The 23,008-nt window shown below is 39.6% G+C and overlaps 1 long non-coding RNA gene across 1 annotated transcript; it reads right to left on the reverse strand.

Annotated features, from left to right (window-relative positions):
* Positions 1 to 17,643: 17,643 nt before the first annotated feature.
* On the reverse strand, positions 17,644 to 23,008 carry LOC116438549. Its single transcript, XR_004237805.1, has 3 exons — positions 22,924 to 23,008; positions 20,380 to 20,381; positions 17,644 to 17,654 (listed from the first exon to the last, which is right to left on the reverse strand). It is a non-coding gene; the product is annotated as an uncharacterized LOC116438549 (long non-coding RNA).

A 23,008-nucleotide genomic window follows, 5' to 3' on the forward strand; every position in this document is an offset into this window, starting at 1 on the left:
ATAGCACAATTAGAGTTCTAACAGCCAAGGGTCCTTTCTGGTAATTTAAATCCTAGAAAAAATCCTTTTTTAGACTTTATTGCCAAAGCTCATGAATGGACTGTTTTTTGTTCACATGGATAACAATCCTGCTTAGAATCACAAAATTCTGACTGTAGTATTAAAACTCTCCTGGCATCAACCACTGGAGTAGCAAATAACCTGAAATTTGCCAAACCCTCTAGCCTTGAAAACTTTTTCAGGAATCACTTAGTCACGTATATGCTTGTGGATGACAAGTAATTATTCAGAAATGCATTGCATTTTTGCTTACAAGTAGCTGAGAGTTAAGGATTTCAGAGCTGCCTGCCAGTACTCTTTAGCCTTATAAATATCAGTAAATGCAAGAGAAATAAGCTTGTCTTTTTCTCTAAAAAACAGTCTCAGATGTTGATTGTCTGCTTTGCTTTTTTTTTTTTATATTCTACAAAGATTAGCTGTCTCTTCTTCCCTCCTCCTCACCTCTCTTAACAAAGAGTGTCTTGTCAAAATTTGTATCAAGACATAAGGAGATGTGTGACTGCCGTGTCGTTATTTCTGTAACCAACAGAGGACTTTCAGGGTTGAAATTTCTGAGTTTGCTATCAGCCCCCTCCTTCAGTCAGCTGAACTCCTTTTGACCATCCTCCTTATCCTCATCCCCTGAGGAATGCTACTCACACCCAACAGCCAGACTCAATCAGTGACACCTACCCTTTGGGCTTGACAGTTTTGCCAGTTCCCAACCCACAAGTCCGTCTCTTGGCATTCCAAGTAGCAAGATACTGTGTCAAACTGCCAGAAGCCTTGCTGGTGTCAAGGTGAGCCACTTTCTTGATCTTCCTGCTGTCCACAGATCTAATAATTTCCATGACATTGGTCTAGCACAATTTAACCTTAGTAAATCCATGGTAGCTGTTCTCAGTCACTTTCCTGTCCTTCATGTGCCTGGAAATTTGTTCCCAGGATCAGAGATGAAACTGATCAACCTCTAGTTCCCTGACTGAATCATTCTTTGTCTTTTCTGGTCAATGGATGAGTACTGAAGTCTCATCCCTTCGACTTCAAGACTGAATGAATCAGACAGATCAGATATCCACCTGTTCTCCCTGGTCACAGTATGAGAAACATAATCACTATTTAGACTGCTAAATTTAAGCAAGCTGAACTCCAACTCTTACTCTTCAACCTCAGCCTCTGAGATGGACTTTTTACTAGCTTAAGCTTTTCCTACTGCTTGACATATAAACAGAGTAGAACTTAACTTCCAGTGAAATTCTGTATTTCTGGGAAAAAAATGAGAAAAATTTATTGTATACCTGTATCTGGAGTCTTCACCAGTCGTCAGTCTGTCCTCAGACTCACAGATCGATGCAATCATTGTCATCACACAGTTCTTACACTTTTTTTCCTTGATGCCTATTGAGACTTTTTTTCTATCTCACACAAACCCATTCAGGATGCAATCTAAATTTTTTTGGCCCACAGTTTAAAATGTCTGCAACTCTTCTTGGGCACACTCATTTGTTTAGAAGTTTATAAAACTGCAATAGACATTTATAAGATAGTTCCCATTCATATAATGCCACAATTAACACCTTGACTAACACTACTCTGGTCCTTTTCTGCTGGCAAACTCAAAGAAATGTCTTCAAGAATCAGAAGAAGAAGAATTCCTTCAAGATTTTCCTTTGGTCACCATTTTTTTCTCTTTTCTGTGATTCTACTCTGGTACAGAAGTTTTCATAATCATTGCATTTTACCTTTTTCATTTTCATGTCTTTTGCTGTTATTTAAGTTGTACCCATGACCTATCAGCACAGAAACTCAAGGAATTTAAATCCTTTTAAATTGGTTTGTTCCATGTTCTGTTTAAATATTGTATCCAAAGAAGCATTTTTTATAGTCTAACCTTATTAGTAAGATACCAAAAAGCTCAGTTTCTTCAGTCTTGATGCTCTCAACGCTTTACTTTACTTATCCAAGTTTAGACATTTCAGCCAGGAAGGTGTTGCTCCTTGGCAAAAACACAAATATGAATCCTATCAGTGTCACTACTGCATTAGGAGCCGATATTGAAACAGAAAATTGTGTCATGTGTTAGTGACAGGAGGCGTTAATAAGCCTCTGATAATACACAAATAATTCCTTAGAATTTACCCATAATAACTGATGCAAAACATATAAATTTCTGAAATGACAGGTTGTACTCTAAATTGTTGCAAAGCAAGGGATGTGTTAAAGATTTTGGGGGGATATATTTTGGACTTTTTTTTTTCCTGACATATCATGTTATGATATTACACATTTTTTGGTATTAGTCACACCGTTACTTCTCACATGGAGAAACATGTTCAACAACAACAAAAAAATGACATGTCCCAAATATTATATCATCTGTAAAATAAGGCTTGTAGTTGCTTTCTGATTTCAGAAACACTTCTCCTTCCTTTTGATTTGGAAAAATCCCAGCTGTATATTTTCCTCACCGACACTCTTTTAAGTGAAATACAGTTCTCCCTACGACTCCCAGATTGCTCAGAATAGATCAAGTTAGGTTAAAACACTCTCTGTATCAATAGCAATAGGGAAGAAAATTTTGTGAGAGGGGTAGAAAGTAGAGTTTGTCTTCTTCCTTATTTTGCATGGCAGCAGTTCTTTTCACCTTTTGGATGATCTCAGTATGAGCTATTTTTCTGTCTTCAGACTTTAAGGAACTTTAAATGCAATTGAAAGCTGGGAACATTTGGTAGCTTTACTTATTTTCTCCACTCAACAGAAGGTCCAAAAAACCACGTATTCTTAGCCCTCTGATCATGCATAGCTGAAGTTAGAACGTACCTGGTGATTAAGTCATTTCAACAACACTGGCAGAAAGAAATCAGAATTCATCTACCTGCTAAGCAATGGTTGATCCTCTATCGAGAGTCTGTTTTTAGGAAGATCAACTGAGCTCCACAACCCAATGAGAACTGATAAAGTCCTGTTCAAAAATCTTGTTACTACAACTCATCATAAATCCAGAATGGAAAACACAAGGAAAATAGTTAATTGCTTGAATACTGTTTGTTTATAAGGATACAGTATAAAATGTGACAATTTACTTCAGCCTCAAAGCCATGAGGAATCTGTCCTGTACTCTACAGAATGATTAATAATATCTTGCTAAGAATTTGGATAAGAAAACTTATCCAAACCCACAAGCGTTTCATGGTGTGAAACCATTTATGTGAAGATGCAAAAGTAAATGTACTGTTTGATATTAACACAGAGTAAACACAATATCCATGTGTAAATTCATATCTTCAATATAATAGGCAATATTTAATTTATCTAGGAAAGATAAATCCTTAATTTCAGAATAAAACTAAGAAGACTGTAGCCTAGTGCAGTACCTGAGAACATGACTGGAGTTACTAGGGTTTTCAAAATTATTTTAAACAGGTATTTTGAAAGAAAATGCAGAAACTGATTTGTTGTCACAGCCCTCCTAGAGCATAATGCAAAAAAATTTTATTTCCTTAAGTGTCTAAGCTTCAAAATTATGCTGAAATGTGGAAGGCAGGAAAGAAATAAAAATATCAAGGAGAAAGAAAGGTGTATGGCTTGGGGGAAAAAATGCACAGAATTCTGAAAAGAGATAAGAAAGTGTTCCCATTTTGCACCAGCTTTCTTCAGATCATCCCTAAGGGTTTGATTTTAAAGTAGGATACTTAAAACAGCCTCATCCATGCCCCAAGGCTTGTAGGTGTCTTTGTGGGTGTAAGTGGACCTAAGAAGCACAAAGATTCCAGAAAACCTGTTTCTGTATTGCAAAGGGAGATTAATTCCTGTTGAGTAGAGCCTACTTCACTTAGCCTGATAACATTGTGTTCCTTGGTTGCTAGGAAAAGGGAGAAAAAGAGCTGTCATAAGCAAGCAAGCAAGCACCTAGCTTGGTAAATCGAGATATCATCTCACTTCATGAGGTTACACTGACAGCCTCTTCTGTAATAAAGAAAAAACAATGTCTTTTCTAAACCATGCAATAATATTGACTTTTTCTGTTCTTTTTCATGGGGGCCTGGCTCTTCCAAACCTAGCAACATAGAATATCACTCATGTCAAGCAGCTGCAGAGCTTAATCATCTGGAATAGACCCAAATAATTTGAAACAAACCCAGTTTATTCACCTCAACCACCAAGAAGCTCTGGAACGCATCTTTTCCCTTTTTGAGGAAAAAAGATGCATAGTCATACCAAACAGATCCTTGAACAATTATCTGTGCTATAGAATCTGTACAGCTTCTAGTAATCCTCCAAACTGTGCCTCTAGAAGTGTCTTTTTCTTCCTCTTTACTTCTGTCTTTAGGAAAAGACAAAAAAGTTTAAAGTCCCAGGTCACACTCAGACATTTCCAAATGCACTGATACTTACAGTCACCTCTTTCTTCCTGTGAAACAAGTTTTCTACAGACAGAGATGTGAGTTCAAAAAGATTCACAGGACACTTTTTTCCAAAAAAAATTTCCCCAAAACACTCATATAGTGTTTATACATGGACCCAATAACCAAAAATCAATTTCTGGAAAGTGCTTTTTTTTTGCCAAATCTAGAGTGGCCAAGCCTGTCTTTGCCTCGGGCACATTGATTGCTTAAAATTTCATAAACTTTGTCAGCTGCAGAACAATTTTTCAATTGCAAGACTATCAAAAGTAATTCTGTTTTGAAATAAAAGCCAAAATCACAATTCTGTTTCCTGAAGTGATTGTATTCTGCTGGTTCTTGACGTGGTAGATGGTCTTCTAAGCAATCCACTGAGAATTATCCTCTAATAATTCAATGCCATTTATAAGCAGGATGTTTTAAAAAGTCCAGCCCAACAATGCAGTTTAACTGCCACCAAAAATCACATCTTCCCTGGCAGGATGGGGAGTTTGCAACAGTGGGGCTCCTACATCTTGGTTAAACAATCAGCAGCCAAGGGTCACAGCTAACAGGACCCAGCCATGCAGCAGGGAATAGGACCACACAGCACAGACTAACAGGAAAGCCTGACTCTGTGACTCTCTGACTGACTGACAAACTGTGTAGAGCAATTCCTAGGACTTATTGTAAGAATTGAAAGTGCAGAGGAGAAAGACTGGGTACTGCTGTCAGAAGAGAAAATATGTCTTGGGCAGGAGGGCATACTGTATAGGAAAAGAAAGAGGGGCATTTTAGAGGTCTGCCAGTGTGGAGAGCTCTGAGTTTAGAAGGCAGAGGAATATTGACATCAAGGAACCTGTAAGAGAGATGGGCATACTAAACTGTATTCTTTTGACTAATTCTCACCATTCTTTCACTGAAGTTATAACACAAGAGTCCTACAACAAGGGGTGGGTGAGATATTAATGCATGTCAGAATAACAACTCACCTCAAAACAGCTGCTTAACTGTTGCTGCATTTGTTGCATTCATTTGACTCATCTCCGAGGGATTTCTGCCATGTGCAACTGCACAGGCATCTCAAAACTCAGTGGCTGACACCTTGAAAATGTGCAATACATTGTGGTTTTTATATAAGATCGTGGCTAGTGGCCTCTTCAACAGGGAATGCTTCCATACTCCAGGGGCTGGGTGTAAACTTCCGTATCCCTGTGAACTGTGACTCTCCCAATCCTTTTTGCACAGCCTCGATAATTTTCCTTGTTCACAAACCACAGCATGTCCAGTCCATCCCTCAACAGGAGGTTTCTCTTTTTGAGTGAGAAGATTAAGAAAGCTGAAATCAGTGACTCACCCTGACAACTACAACATTCAGTTAACCCTCCAGTTATGGGTGATATGGCTGACTGCAAGGGGAATTCTTTTAGGGTTTTTGCCTCAAGGCTTCTTTCCACCTAACAGTCACAAAAAAATCCCCCAGCAGTTGACAAGAACAACTAATAACTTCTAAGTTTCTCAGTAGAATGGAAAAAAGTGGAGAAAAATCCCTCCATAAAGCCAGTTTTTCAGGTTCTCTGCAGATAATAGGATATTCCTACCAGTTGGGCAGTGAGATATGTTGACTGTCTGTACTTAGTAAAACGTTTTGTGACTTTTTAGTCTCACTCTGTGAATGATGGCTACTTCAAACCAATGCATCCCACTAGATGGGTTTGAAGCATGCAGCACCTACTAATGTTTGCTGCTGTTGCTGAACATATAATTTTACTCACCAAGTGATGTCATCTTTATCTAGTTGGTTTCACGCAGAAGTTGAAAAAGGTTATATATACACCATCAAAGAAAATTATACAAATCTCACTCTGATAATGGAAATCACAATGGGACTCTCAAAAATCAAATCCTCCTTATTGTCCAGAGGACATCCACCACTTTGTTCAGGTCTTTGAGATATTTATCCGCTATTAGCAAATAAAGGATGTGGAAACTGCAATTACAGACTATTTAAAATCATTAGATCATTTAAATTCTACTTATTTTTCCCCCCACTGGGTGTTAATCATGAGAGTGTGCACTTACAATACCTTTCAAGTTCTTCTCTGCATGCTGAGAGGTTAAAAATATGTCCTGAGTTAACAATTCAAAAAAGAGTGCTTTTGTAGTCCACATGAACACTTTTATCCTCAAGTTGTGAAACTTCAGGAAGCAAAAAGTAGCATGAGGTTGTTATATTTTTATATTATTTTTGCATTATATTTCATTTCCTAAGGTAGATGGGTTAAAGATGTTGATTCACATGTTAAACCAAGAGAAAAATAGATCTATTTCTCATAATTGTTGACCCTTCCTTGGCTGAAATGATGCATAATAAGCAGAGAAGTGAAAAATAACCCACTTAACTTCATTTGAAATATTTTGTTTAATAGATATTCCCTCCCTAATGTAATCTAATAAAATATTGCAATAAACATGTATTAAATAATATTAGCTCTTATTCTGGATATGCAAATAAATTTATGATTTAGTTTAGTTGGGTTTTTTTTCAAAAGGATAAAGAACTTCTGTAAGATTTCATCTTTCTCAGTTTTGATAGATAGATTTTATATTTCCCATTAATAGGTTTTGAATTTGCATGTTATGAAAAGCAAATTACTTTTAAGTTTCAGTAGCATTTTATGCTCCAATATTTATATAAAGATCTTTCACTTAGGTGAACACAATCACATTATCAGTGCATAAGGGTATTAAAATTTTTCCTCTTAATGACACTGTTGAAACTTCAGTGCTAATACTTTGATGGGGATTCAGGCAGTGTTCCTGGCAAATGAGACACAGGTAATGCAGAGATGAAGTACATACGGACTCTTAATTGATTTACCAGATACATTGGCAAAAATGAAGAGGAAAAAAACATGAAAAGAAAATTATTCAAAAATTGTTGTCATTTACAGTTCTATACAACATTGAGGTTTAGGAAATATGACTTCCATATTTAAATTCTATGAGGGGAAGGGTTGGATTTTATTTTTTTGTTATTATTTTCAAGTAACTTTAATAATTTAATTTCTAAAGCCAGGGAAAAGAGCAGGCGAGATCTTTTACAAGAATGACAAGCCTCCCTCATTTCCCCCAGTTTCCTGCAATAAGTTTCAAAGGTAATTTTGCTATATTTTGAGGAGAATTCCATGGGAATATATAACATCACAATTCAAAGAAATATTCCTCTCAGAGAAGGTATATTTGGAGGCCACACTCCTATCCCCATTTTTCTCCTAGAAAATAGTTTAAACCAACCCTTATCATCCATTGTTGTGTGTGTTTGATTTCCTTTCCTCAAGTAATGACTGTAGACTTTAAATATTACTTCAGGTCTGTAATTCAAATTAAAAGTATTAGTCTGCCTGTACAACGGAAATGTGGATCAAACAGGAAAGGATAACAGAACTTTCTGATCTTTCAGAGGCCATGAAAACCAAGTTCTTCTTCCCTTTGTGCTGGCATTTCATGCTTTCTCTTCCCAAGGGTGATGGCATACACAAGCAAGAATTCATTAAGAGCACATATGTGAATTTGAGTACTCAAATTTACCAGCAGTACAAGATGTAAGGGTCCAGTAGATCTTTATCACCTTTTAATAATCTGACAAATCTCTCTGAGCAATATGAACAGCTGTGGAGCATTTTTAGCCTGAGAGGGCCAGGTACCTGAACAGCCAAAAATCTGTGTATTGAAATGAGTTGAAATATGGATATCATCTCAAAATGGGGAAAGCTCTTACCATTGTCTCAGCTCTTCCAGAATCTATTACAATAATTCCCACTGACTTCAGAGATACCTAGCTGATTAAAGAAGAGCTGATGAATTGAAGGCTTCCCAGCTGCTAAGCTCAGACACAAAGTCACTGATGACTTCAACAGATGGTCCTGCTTTTAGGCCATTGAGAACTTTATGAGCCATTTATCCTCCTTCAGGCAGCTCATCATGTGAAATAAGGAACAGAATGATGTACTAATGTGTTTGTAACCAAATGCTCTGGGACATGTCTTTCCTGAGAGGCATCCAAATCCCCTCCACTTGAGCGATCACTATAGATAAAAAATTAGCAGAGGTTAAATAAAAAAAGAAGTCTGTGAAACATTTAGAACAGTATCAAAAATACAGTCTTTTCTCAGCTGAAATAAAGCTAGGTTTGAATCGTTTTTATAAAAGATAATTTATAAAGGTTATGAAGGCAAAAACTTTCTTTTTCAACTCTATTTTTGTTAAATTTCTTACCTGCAACAAAGTGATTCACTAAGAATCATTTAACTTCAAAATCAGTCCCTGGGTTTGAACTTGACTTCATTTGTTTTTGCCTAGAGTCAGTCAAGACAAAAGCTTCCCATGCAATTTCAAAGGATTGGTTTCTTGCTTACCTAAGACAAAGTGAATGAAACAAACTCCAAAATAGTTTGTACCGTAAAAAAAAAAAAAAAAAAGAAGCTGTGTTTTGAAGGATTTGCTTTCTTTCTTAAAAAGAAAAAAAATCAATTAAAGCCACTGTGTCTTTAGTCCACATATATTTAAATCTATATGTATGTGTCATATTAATATGGGATATGTTCCAGAAGAATCCATTGGATCACATCTAATCTCAGTTCTACCAAAGTGTTCACTGGGGTTCCCCAAATCAGGACATTGAAATCAGTGACTTGTTTTCCCAAAATACATTTTAGTGTTTATGAGTGTCAGGTCTCTTCAGTGCACAGAACGGAGGCCTCCATGTGTCCTGGGACCATAGAAATTAGAGAGTTGTGTCTAAACTAACACTTCTAAAGGGGTTACTAAAGGAGAACTGACAAAAGGTGGGAAAAATCTTCCTTTTAATTAGTTGATTCACTATTTGCCAGTATTAATCCAATCACAGTCTGAAATAGCAGTAAGGAATGGAGTGAATTTATACTTTCACACTCACCTTTTCCATGCCAGCTACCTGGGCAAATGAACAATAAAAGTACATCACATGCACTAAGGCACTAATTTCCTTCTAATTTTTAGATAAGGTTGGAATTCTTTCTCCCTATTTATTAAAAGGTTATTCTTCTAAGGTTATATCACAAGCTCAGAGAGCAGTACCATTGAATCTAACTTCTTCTCTGTGTTTTTTTCAGGGACTCAAAGTGCATTGTTATTACTATGATTATGATCTGAGTTTAGGATGACTATACTCTAATCCTATTGTAAATGCATGTGTTGAAAGCATCCAGATCTGTACCATCAGTTGTTTTGTTGAGCTTATTGGTATGGCCTCTGTTGAACCCACTGCAGTGGCTAAAGTTTGATGTAAAGGCATGAACAACTCTCAGAAGGAGAACTGTGACTTTCAGTGAAACCACAAGATCTTGTTTGTTGTGGGTGGTAAAATTGCTGATTTTTAATTCTACATTGAAGGTGCAGGTCAGCGTTTCAAGTCTGTATTTTCATAAATAATTCATTTCCTATTATTAAGCATTTACAAAGAAAGAAAGAGAAATGAAATCAACAGGAAAAACAACATGTTCCAGTCTTGGATGAAAAAAATCCCAGATATTATTCTTTGTCCCTAGAGTATGTTTGTAATAGTGTAACCCTAATCAAAGTTGCTGTGGGGTTGCTGACAAACTATTTATTGCTTAATTCTTCTTCCTTTCTGCAGCAATAAAATTGTTATTCTAAACATTTGCTATGGAACAATAGAAGCCTGCTGTGAGATCATTCCCACTGATTTAAGGCTGATTATTTTCACATAGCAGCTGTCACTAGGTATTCCACATTCTTAAGCTCTATCATTAGAGAGGAATCACAGCCCCATTTCTGTCTGTAGATCATGGCATTCTGGTGACTCAGAGCCTGCTGTGCTAATTTCTACAGAGGGGAAGCAGGAGCTCAGCTTAACAAACAAAAAACTGTTCAAGTTCTACTGGTTTTTAAGTGAATAGGTGAAGATTACACTTCCCATCATTGTAGGAATGTTGTAATAAAGACTTTCTTGTGGGATCAGACCCTTAGAAAGAGAGAGATAGAACTATTAAGTTATAATTTCAAAGAAAGCCCAATGTCATTCCATTTAGTTCATTTGACTGGACAACATTAATAGGTCTCACATTCTGTACTCCTAATTTTTTGGCTCGGACTAAATTTGCTCTACTTGTTCAGTCTGGTAAACCTTCTGGTATTCAAATGATCACTAATAATTACATATTAATGAAATGTATGACTTATTTTTACCACTGTCCTTGAATATACTAATAAATATCTTAACAGGCTATAAAGTGTGCCAGCAGATTACAGGCTGTTATAGCTCCTGGAGTAAAGACTTTATAGTTCAATATAAGTACACACCATATAAATCCTCATGCAAGTGGGGTAAAAAGTGCTTTTGTGAAATTATTACGTTTCTGCAATGTAAGAAAAAGAATCAACACTTCTTGGAAGTGTTAATGACCTTTTATAGGCAATTTTAAAATCACAGAATCTAGAATAGCAGTATGGTTTGGGTTGGAAGGGACCTTAAATATCTAGTTCCAATCCCCCTGCCCTGGCCGCTTCATTTTAAATGACGACAAAAAGGTGCATATACACTATGAAAAAATTCTGAGAAACCATAAAGAAGTAAAAGAAGAAGAAAGATCTGAGGTTTTTTTCTGAGCCAAAAAGGGCACTGGTTTGCATTAATTTTACCTTGTCAGTTGCAAATATACTTTTAATTTTAAAAATGGCAATACATTTCTTTCAGAGAGAAAATTGTCATTAAGAGTCAAAGAAGGAATCAAAGATATACATGTCCTGTTGTATGCAGCTGTTGTCTGTGGCTGTGTGACTGTATCTGGTGTGTGGTATGTACATTCGGCGTGGGTTCCTGGTTTGGGGGGATAGGTATGATGCAGGTCACTTCTGTGATCCATTAACCTAACTCTTCTTCTAGGGATGAATGTGTTCACAGTGTTCTGGAGCTCCTCTTAATGTCAAAACAGTGACTGACACTTTACCGTGCCATAAATCAAGTCTCTCCTGATGGGAGAGGATTTGCTGAAAGTCCTTGCAAGGAGTTTGAGAGATAAAGTGAGATGTCTTCTGTAGTTTCAATGCTTCTAGATAGTTGTTTATTAAGTCTTATCAGAGGAACTGAGACACTAGCGTGACCCAGGTACAGCATAGAAGGAGGAAAAGCAGGAGTGAGACCAATTATCAAGATTTACACAGCCTTTTAAAGATATTTTAACCAATAGTTACTAAAAACGTACATTATTTTCACTTTCCTACCAATTATTCAGTAACACAGGCAGGAACTGCGGAATTTTCTATCCAGTCATTCCAAACTACTTTTACTGCAGAACATGGAGTAGTAGAAGAAGGAGAAGAAGGTTTAGAGAACAACAACAATCCTCCATTTTGATATTTTTTACTCTTATCTATGTACTACAAAGAGAAGCCCAAAACCTCTAAATTTTTCACCCTGTGACAATCCTACATAGTAGTCTATCACCTAATTCACACCACTGTATTTTCTAGTTCTTGTCTGACTGTTGGTAATTTTTTTCTAAGGTTGGAGGCTAAAACAGTGTTGTTCAGGGGGGTAAGAACCCTTAAAAACAGGCAGAGAAATATTCTTGGCACTCTGGGTTCCTACAAGTGACAGTGGGAGAAGACTTTTGTTTGCTATGTTTAGCTTTTGATATAAAATACATAAGGGTTAAGCTGATGCTATAAAATTGTAGCCTGAAGCCTGAAAGTTTCATGAAGTTCTGAACAACTGAGTAAGTGTAGCTTTTGTTGGCTCTCCAGCTGCAATGCTTACTTGGAGAAGTATGATTTGTATTTCTTCCTCTGGAAAAAGTTATTGCAGGAACTAAGACAAAGGAAAAAAACAGAAAGTAACTTAAATCCCTTTCTTATTTAATATTGTCCATTTCTCCTCAACACATCTATAGTTTATATGTTGAAACCGAGTAAACTGCTAAATTTGTTGCTGTTTTTTTCTGTCTGCCTGTTAAAGCCTGTAGGCTGTGAGTAGTGATTTTCAGTCATTTTGTTGTGCATTTCTTTTCTTTGATTTCTAAACAAGAAGCTTGTCAAGATGGTCTCTGTTTCTCATGCTTTTTATTATTTCTAGACAATTGAACACATTGAGGCTATCTGAGGCTTCAATATGAGAAAAAAAAGTTAAGTTTTATATAAACTCTTGACCACTCAGAAACTTGGAAGTCATTTGAGTTCACAAGAGTGAATGCTGATTTTTGGACAAAGGATAGAAATGCCAGTTTTCTCTGCACGAGTTCCTCTACTACAGCAGATGTGAGACAAAGAGGAAAAACAAAAACTATGACCCACTTCCTTGTACAGAAGAGAATAATCCCATAGCAACTTTTTGAACACAAATTAGTTTTGTGGTTAATAAAAAGATTATTGCAGCCAGGTAGGCAAGGCTACAGTGCGAGTCCTCTTAAGAGAATTAAAAAGTGCGTACTCAACATTCTTTCACGGACTCAAAATAAAAATGGGGGAAAAGACAAGGACTACTCTTAAGAGGAGTGATGGACTAAAGGGACACTAAGAAATATTCAGATGTATTCTCTCTAGTGAAAGGTTGTTTGAGCGTTACTAAACTGATTAAACTTGGACTATTGATCAATTCTATAGAGAAAACAGAGATTTGACTATGAAACTGCTGGAAGCTCTGAATCACTGTTTTCTCCCAAGATATGTTTATTCTGTGCAATTCAACACACAATTAGAGAAAACATCAAACACTTTAATGAAGCTGTACTAAAGCAGGAAAATCACACCACCTTGCTTAGCCAATATGTGAGACACTGGGCTGGGAACCTCGCAGGACTCTCCTGAGTTCTTTGTTGATTCAGCAAGCAGCCTAGCTGAGAAGAGCAACAAAGACATAACCTCTCAGCCACAACACTGGGCTTGTGGCTATTTACTCAGAAAGTTTCAGTGGAATTGTTGAGACCAGCTATGTCAGCAGTGTCTATCCAGCTACAAGGGACACATTTGTGTAACCTTTATCCCAATCAGTTGTGCAGCATTGTGGCTTTCAAGGTTCTTTATTTACAAACATTAAAACCATTGAAACCATTCAGAAACATCCTCTGCTGAAACCCTTCCTGTGTTTGTTCATCTATCCAAGTGGAGAGGATGGCACTGGGCCAAACACATAATCCATAATGTGCTCATTTGATGCCAGGCACAGTTTAAGTCATTTTACAGTTTATAGTTCCATTTGAATTTAACATAGCTGCTCTTTGCCATTCCAATGATTTGCTTGGCTGTTATGCAGAGAAACATTATAGCTCTGTGAGAGTTAAAACCAAAAATGTTAATCTCAATGTAGTTAATTAGGAGAGAAAATATTTCTCTATACAACGTTGATGTTCACCTCTGCCCTTAAAATGCACAATTATGTTTTCTTCAGAATGGACTTTTTGTTACTGGTGGGGCTTTTTAACCTTGGAACACAAGCTAATGGTACAGTATAAAAACCACTAAAAAATAGGGACCAATGCATAAAGTTATGGAAATATTTTCTCTCTGAAACTTAAAATGAATTTTTGCACAATGTAGACTTTTCCAGTCCCGTATTTTCCTTTTGCCCATTGCCAGTATAGGTTGGTTGGTTTTTTTTTTTTTTCATTTTTACAATTAATTCTTAGTAATGTCACAGATGAATACATCAGATCATTACAAGTACACCTCCCTGAGCATATAAGTGTGAACCTCTGATCTTGAAGTAAAGTCTGACAATCAGATTATACAGACTCTCAGATTTCCCTCTAAAGGTCATCCTAGTACCAATTCCATCTCTGTCTAGAGATCACTGAGCTTTTCTTCAGGTTGAATTCATGTCTTTTGTTGCAGTCTGGTAACTACAAGTAAAGGAATAATTTTTTTTTTATTTTTTTTTTCAGGAAGGTGGTGGTAAGGTAGACTCATAAGTTAAAGTAAAGTAAAGTAAAGCAAAGCAAAGCAAAGTAAAGTAAAGTAAAGTAAAGTAAAGACAAGATTTAGAATCCTGATTTTATTACAGAAATCCATTTTGGCTATCACCTTCTGAAGTAAATTTCTTGCCCATCAAATTGCTGCTATAATTAAGCCATTGTGAACCTATTGTTTTTAATGAACTTATATAAATTCAGCTAATTCAAATTTCCTAATTTTACTACTGACATGTCTTTTTAGTGCCAATATAATACATATGGGTAAATATATATAGGTAAAATTACCTATTGTAATAAAATTATTGTTAAATTTCAAATAATAATAACTTTTCTGTCATTTTCAAGAATAATTTCTGTAGCCAAAATATACTTTAATTATGTCTCCTTTGATCTCTGTAACAAAGGACTTGGGTCATTAAATATCACTTCCCATCAAAGGCATCCTGGTTCTTCAGCCTGTTACCTTTAATTTTATCACAACTAAATACCAAGTGCAAGAGGGAAGCTCAATGACTGTTGTCATGGTTTGACACTGGCCCAGTGCCAGGCACCCACGAGAGCTGCTCACTCACCCTCCCCTGCCACAGCGGGGCAGAGGAGGGAAAAAGGAAAAAAAAAAAAAAAAAAAAGAAAATTAATGAACACCTCATGAGCGAGATAAGGACCGGGAGAAATGCTTCGACGGCGAAACAGGTTCGGCTTAAGTTGTGAAGTGAATTTATTACTAACAGAATCAGAGGAGGATTATGAGAAGTAAAGTAATCCCTTAGTACACCTTTGTTGGGGTCCCTCCCCTGCCGTGTAGCCCTGGGAGAGGGGCCCTGAGGGCACAGACACGGGGCTTCCCTGTCCCTGCTCAGCCTCGTTCCCATTGGTTGGTTTGTGTTCCCTGCGCGGGCAGAAGGACCCTTGGTCCCGTGACTGGAACAGTTCCTCAGCAGAGCTCCGGCCATGCGGCTGGAGAAATAAACATCTCTGAAACAGCTATCAAGAATCTGTCTGTCTATATATATTTCCTTTCCACGGGACTCCTGGTTTGGTATATGCGTGTTGCAGTATCCCCACTGCAACAAATGGTGGAGATTCGTGAGCAGAACGATCCCCGATCCCTAAGCGACTGATTTGTGTGAGTAAACCCTGGAAACTTTGGATTCCTCTTCTTGGTTTTGCTTTGCTATTCCATATCTAAACTATGGAGGAACCGTGGGAAGACTCTTGGCTCTCAGAGCCGCATATGGACATTTATCTTAAACTTAAAATGATTCTTGAACAACGATTTGTAAATTTTAGCTTGATTCAAGCTCAGAAAGAACTGAAACACTTCCTGGCATGGTTGTTTAAGAACTTTTTCTATGTTTCTTGGGATTTAGTTCTTACCAAGGGCTTTTGGAAAACCGTTTGGACACAGTTAATACTGGAGTCAAAATATATGCCGATGGAAGAATATTTTCGTGAATATTATTTAGTTACCGAGACTGTTGAGCAATGTCAGCTGTGTCCTGGCGAAGGGAAGCCTGGCGCAGGGACCGTGCGGCCCAGGCCACGTGCACCGAGCGCTCTGCGAGCAGCAGCGAGGCAGTTCCCGCGCGCGGGCGGAGCCACGCGAGCCGCAGTGTCGGTGGCGGAGCGAGGCGCGGCGGGAGCAGCAGGACCCGGCGGGACCCGTACGGCCGCGTGCAGCGCGTGGTGAAGCGAGCCCCGTGAATGCCCGACCGAGAGGGGCGGCGCGCGGGCGGCGGCTGGCGTCGATGGCGGTGGAACGGAGCCGCGCCCAGCCAAAACGCGCGCTGGAGCGGAGCGCGGGGGAGTCATCGCTCGGGGGCCAGGCCGAGACGTGGGTACAGCGCCTGGCAGCGGCAGCGAAGCTGCGACCAGAGGAGGCGATGCACGGAGAACTGAGCGGCACGGCCCGGCCCGGCCCACGCAGCCCTGAACGCAACCCCGGGAAGAGCGCGCAGGCACCAGCAGCCCCGACAATTCCAACATGGGAGCGACTGAAGGAGAGAGCAAAGACGCAGCGAGACAGAAAACAGCAGCCACTCGGAAAAAGGAAAAGATCATAGTAACTAAGACCTTAGGGATAGTAAAACGGTATAATGTTAAGCAAAATTATGGTTTTATAACAAGGTGTGACAACCAGCAAGACATATTCGTGCATAGAACTGCTATTAAAAAGAATAACCCTGAAAAATGCATCCCAAGCTTGGGAGATGGAGAAGTCGTGGAATTCAAAATTGTTCTAGGGAGAAAAGGGTTACAAGCATCGCAGGTCACTGGGCCTGATGGTGTTCCTGTGAAAGGCAGTATATATGCAAAAAATCGTAGTCATATTAGACAATATCTCCATTGTAAGTCCCCCCTACAGTCTCCCTTTCCTAATCCCACCTTTCCCTTTTACCCTATGTCCTATTACCCCCCAGTGTATTTCCAATCAGTTTTTTCATCCATGGTTTCCCTCACAAAACCATGCTTTTGCCAATTGTTTCCCCAAAAATCCCTTTCCAATGCCGAGTGGGGGATGAAAAGGGGGAGGGAAGAAGTTAAACCCTCTCCTGCCTCAGTTTCCCCACAAAGCATGCTCAGAGAATTCTGTCTCCCTTCTGTCAGCCCTAAGATGTTCCACAGAATCTGTTTGGACATTTAAAGACTCAGGAGGGTGGCTTGTTTTGTCTTGAAACGGTTCTTGTTATGTTTATCCAGTTGTTTTCATTCTCCTTTTATTAAAATAAAACGGGTGAGGTGTTGGGGTCCCTCCCCCGCCGTGTAGCCCTGGGAGAGGGGCCCTGAGGGCACAGACACGGGGCTTCCCTGTCCCTGCTCAGCCTCGTTCCCATTGGTTGGTTTGTGTTCCCTGCGCGGGCAGAAGGACCCTTGGTCCCGTGACTGGGACAGTTCCTCGGCAGAGCCCCGGCCATGCGGCTGGAGAAATAAACATCTCTCTGAAACATCTAGCAAGAATCTGTCTGTCTATATATATTTCCTTTCCACGGGACTCCTGGTTTGGTATATGCGTGTTGCAGTATCCCCACTGCAACACACCTTTCACTCCGCAGCCCCTCCCTCCCTCCCACCGACAGTGCAGGGGGACAGGGCACGGGGGTTTGGTCAGTCCATCCCCGAGATTTCCTTCCTCTGCTCCAGGAGAGGAGTCTTCCCTTGTGAGGCCGTGGGGTCCCTCCCATGGGAGACAGTTCTCCTGAACTTCCCTGGCGTGGGTCCGCTCTCAGGAGCAGCAGCCACACCGCCCCTGCTGCAGCCTGAGCCCCTCCCACGGGCACACAGCCCCCCAAAACTGCTGTGCCATGGCTCTCTCTTTCCATGGGGTGCAGCCCTCCAAGGACAGGCTGCTCCAGCCTGGGAGCAGGGCCCTCTCTCTCCACTGGGTCTCCCACTGGATCACAGCCTCCTCCAGGCATCCACCCGCTCCGGCACGGGCCCCTCCCCCGCGGGCTGAGGGTGGATCTCTGCATTCCCTGTGGATCCCCAGGGGCTGCGGGTGGATCTCTGCATCCCCCTATGGATCCCCAGGGGCTGCGGGTGGATCTCTGCATCCCCCGTGGATCCCCAGGGCTGCGGGTGGATCTCTGCATCCCCCGTGGATCCCCAGGGCTGCGGGTGGATCTCTGCATCCCCGTGGATCCCCAGGGCTGCGGGTGGATCTCTGCATCCCCCGTGGATCCCTAGGGCTGCGGGTGGATCTCTGCATTCCCCATGGATCCCCAGGGCTGCGGGTGGATCTCCGCATTCCCCGTGGATCCCCAGGGCTGCGGGTGGATCTCTGCATCCCCCGTGGATCCCCAGGGGCTGCAGGGGCACAGCTGCTGCACCATGGTCTGCACCACGGCCTGCACCACGGCCTGCAGAGGAACCTCGGCTCCGGCGCCTGGAGAACCTCCTGCCCCTCCTTCTTCGCTGACATTGGTGTCACCATGTTGTTTCCCTCACATGTTCTCACCTCCTCCTCTTCTCTGACTAGAATCCCAAAATCTGGTGAATTTGTTTTGATTTTCTTCTTAAATATGTCATCACAGAGGCATTACCAACCTCTCTCATTGGCCCAGGTTTGGCCAGCAGCATGTCCATCTTCAGAGCCAAGAGCCATTGGCTCTGCTGGCCATGGTGGGAAGCTTCCAGCAGCTTCCTCACAGGACCCGTCTTTGTGGCCCCCCTGCTACCTAAAACCAGGCCATGCAAAACCAATACAACTGTTCAAAGCAGGGAACTCTAATACAATTTTAGTTTATAGGTAAATATAAGTTATCACCTTTACACAGCTTAGTTTAGCTGATGTAATCCTAATTGCCTGTCAGACACCTGGAGAACACATGAGACAACTTTTATTGAAACACAGTTTCTGAATGCCCCTCCTTATAAGCTTGAAAACCTTCAAGCCCTGCTTTTACTTCTATTTCATCTAGCTTGTACAACACAGAAGGGGAGCAACAGAAGGGGAGCAACACAAGGCTAGAGGTAGAGACTGACCTTGTCCAGTGGAAAAAATGACAGACACTTATATTAGAGGAATATTTGAACTGCATCTTATCCTTTGTCGTTGCAGTTATACTCTCAAAAAGAGCATTTACTCATCCTTAGGAGAGTGCAGACTGTTCCCTGCCAATGTGCTTTCTAGTTAACAAAAGGCTGACAGATTCACACCTCTAAACTGTTGCTACTACAGTACCCTTTTTTCCTTTCCAGCAAAACCAGGGTGGAAAACAAGGAGCTTTTTAACCTTGCTTCTCCCAGTTCACCGAGCAATCCCATGAAAGTTGGACACAGCTGACCTGGAAAAGTGGCTTCTTGGGTAGTCCACAGGAAGGCATTACAAGTGAGATACATGCCTCTTTGACTAAAAGATTAGTTAGCAGCATTTCCATAAAAACTTTCTTTGTCAGATTATCCTCAATATTTTTGTCTTCTAGTATCAGACACCTGTTTGTTCGCACTTAAAGTACCGAGGAAATCCAAGTCCCTATTTCATTAATGACTGTAATGTCTCCTTCCTGCTAAGAGGAAGGTGGTTAAGCATGACCTTGTAAAATCTCTCATGACTCTTCCATAAAAAACTGAATCTTGATAAAGGGAATCTTTAAAGGGGATCCAGATCACACACTCATTAAAAGGAAAGTAAAAACCTCTAGATAAGGCCCTTCCCTTTATCCTGAAACATCCTTGATCAAAATATATTTCCATTTGAATCTAGCTGTTCCAATGAAATTTTTAACTCTTTTAATATCAGTAATCTGGTATATTAATTTTAAGATGCAAATGATCACTCTATAATATTGTAACATGTTCCTATAGTCCATAATACTCCTATATTGTACTTATTTGATATTTTCAAAAATAACTGCTCTGGTTCGTATATTTTCACTGAATTAACAGTTACATGGTTTGGGCACCTTTATGGAGAATTCACTTGACCACAATGACAATAATATCAATAACACCTTTGTCCTTCCAGCCTTCTCTTCCATCAGGATACCATTCCAAACAGACTTCTTTTTCTACATTATTTTTTTTATCTGGTAGAAAAATTTGAACTGTTCTTAAAAACAATGATAACTTAGAATATAATCCTTTTATTGCTTTCTGTCTTTTTTTAATGCTGTCTTTAATTTCCTTTTCAATATATTATTCTGGAAATTTAATGTAATATTGTTTTCAGATATTATCAATAGCTATATTTTAAAGTCAGGAAAATGTTGTTTTCTATTTAATTTAGATATCAATAGCTATTTTTCATACTGAAGAACACCCAATTTATCTGTAATCTGCATAGCAAATGGGAAAGAAGTTTCATCCATGATGCAAAAGTGACCAGATTTTGTCTTTTCCGATTCATTAGGTAAACAAGTACCCTGACTATTCTGTCTGATGTTGGAGTCTGGGTGATAGCCAAATTCCTTCTCTGAGCAGGGAGAAAAGAATGAATGAGTTTATAAAGAGAACTTCATTTCCACATAGGCATTGGCCTAGTCCTCTGTGACTACTGGGAACACTTGAAACAGAGACTCTGATAAATTCAGGAAGAAAACCAGCAGAGGAACTTGAGGAGTTTGCAAATTCTTTTCAATACTGTATTTGTGCTTAAGTGATAATGAGCTAAGCGGGTAAGAAAGGGTATAAGGATCATTTTTTAAAGTTCATAAAAATAGGAGTTTTCCTACACTATTTGCCTCTAATATGCAGCAACTTTCAGGCTAATGCATTATTCTTTCTGAGGATCTGTTCTGATGATAGTGAGAGCAGTGTCCATTTATTTGTGGTAAAATTCACTGATGTTGCTTTTTAATAAATAAGGGCTAATAAAGTTTAAAATTTTCAGGCAGAAAGTCCTGGTAAAAACATTGTTTACATTGCTTAGCTTGTTCTGAAGGACATCTCCTTTCTTCTATTCAGCTCAAGTTATTAAATCCTTGAGCCTGGCAATCAAGAGTCCTTATATTTTCTTCCTTGTGTAAAGTTTGGAATATTGTGTCAAAATCAAAAACATTGATGCAGCAATCTGCAGGAATCCAGTTTTATCAGAAGCAACAGCTTAACCCCGTGTACACAATGTTTCTTCCTGGCAACTGGTGATAACACACACTACATTGTTAAAGTGCAATTCTGAGAAAATGAACCACAGTCCTTCATTTTGGGCTCTAAAATGTGGAACACTCCTGAAAATCCAAAAGCATCAACTGGAAAGTTTGCAGTTAATTTTTTGGATACCCATCTGGTATAGCTCTGCTGGCTTCTAATCATGTCCTTCATGATATATTACTGGAAATGAACATGTATTACAGCTCTATTATATTGAGGAAAGTTGTGTAAAAATTTCATGTTAACTCTTATCTTGCAGCCCCTGAGGCTCAGAGTCCTATTTCATCACCAGGCTGAACACAAGAACAGCGTAAATCTCTTTGTTAAAGCATTCGACTTCAAACAGAGCAGAGCATGTGTTCAGGCCTCCCTGAAAACTTTGAGGAATACTTCACTTCTCAAACCCCTTTACCTTTAAGGAGAAGATAGAGGCACAGTTAAGTTTCTTAACCACAGTAGCAAACCAAGCCTGAGTTCAAAGACACAAATAAATAGCAGAGTTCCATCTCCAAACCCTGCAAGAGATCTCTGTGTGCCCCTAGGAAACACATCAATTAGAAGAGTGGTCTGTGAAGGATAGGGCTGTAACCACCCTAAAAAACTTGGACTTACCCACAAATTCTCTGTTGCTGTCTTTACTATATACAGTGCAACACATAAAAAGGCTCTGCTTTGGATGCTGTTTTGTTGCCTTCTACAACACGGTAGAATGCATTAACATGAAAAAAATTGTTCTTGAAAAAGCCCTGGAAACTAAAAAGTTCCTTCAGGCTTCTTCATTCCTGCAGGTTGCAGTTAATCTGTTTCACTTTAAGTGTGTTAAAGCTGCAGAGTCAAATTCCTAACAACAGTTATTCAGAAAATATAACTTCAATTTTACAGGAAAAACGCTATTTCAAAACTTTTATAATTTGAAACTAGAAAACCATCCAAATTTTCAAATCTTTGCATCTGCATCATTTTTAAGATAAATACATAGTAATTTTACTCAGAATCTCTGAACCAGTTTTTATAGTGACAATATATCAAGGTTTATTTCTGACTTACTGTGGTATGCAAATGCAACATTGAAAATGGTGTAAAACTTTAATAAATGAATCAAAGTAACAAAGCTGTAGTCAAACACCAATACTGCCTCAGACAATCCTCATTTTTGACAAATAAAATAGTTCCAACAATACTTTAAAAAAAATCCACTTTTGAAAATATCTTCATAGGAGAATGAATTGCTCCTCAAAAATGATTTTTTTTCCTTTTCACCTGACAGAATCTCATCGCTATTTGTTTTGACTAGCTCCATAGATGGATTCTGGTATATTTCAGTTTTTCAAGCAAGAACCCCCACTCTCTCACACAGCACAATGCTGACGTGAGGTCTCTTCCCTTCTCTGACATTATTCACAGTTGCTCAGCACTCTGAACACAGATCACCTGCAAATCACTGGAGAAGGCTGTCTTGGAGGTGCATGAAAACAGCTGTGTGCAGAAAAAACTTGAACTTTAATTTGTTAGCAAAACCAATGGCCGAAACTAACAAACCACAGGGGTGAGCACTCCACAATTACATTCCAATGACATGTAACAGGATATAGGTTTGCTGCATTGGTCCACAGATAGAAATGATGACCCAAAGATGCACACACACATTGTTAAAGGGGGATAATAGAATCAATTAGGTTGGAAAAGACTTCCAGGTTCATAGAGTCCAACCTTTGACTGATCATTACCACCTGGTCAACTAAACCACAGCACTTAAGTGCCACATTCAGTCCTCGAAATCTTCCAGGATGGTGATTCCACCACTTTCCTGGGTAGTCTCTTCTAATGCTTGACCACTCTTCCAGTAAAGAAATTCTTCCTGGTGTCCAGTCTGAACTTCCCGTGGCACAGACAGGCTAAATCCTCTCCTCCTGTCCCTTGTTCCCTGGGAGCAGAGCCCGCCGAACCCTGGCTGCCCTCTCCTATCAGGGAGTTGTGCAGAGCCACAAGGTCCCCCCTGAGTCTCCTTTTCTCCAGGCTGAGGCCCCCCAG

The sequence above is a fragment of the Corvus moneduloides genome, chromosome Z, assembly GCF_009650955.1.
Source record: "Corvus moneduloides isolate bCorMon1 chromosome Z, bCorMon1.pri, whole genome shotgun sequence".
Lineage (NCBI taxonomy): Eukaryota > Metazoa > Chordata > Aves > Passeriformes > Corvidae > Corvus > Corvus moneduloides.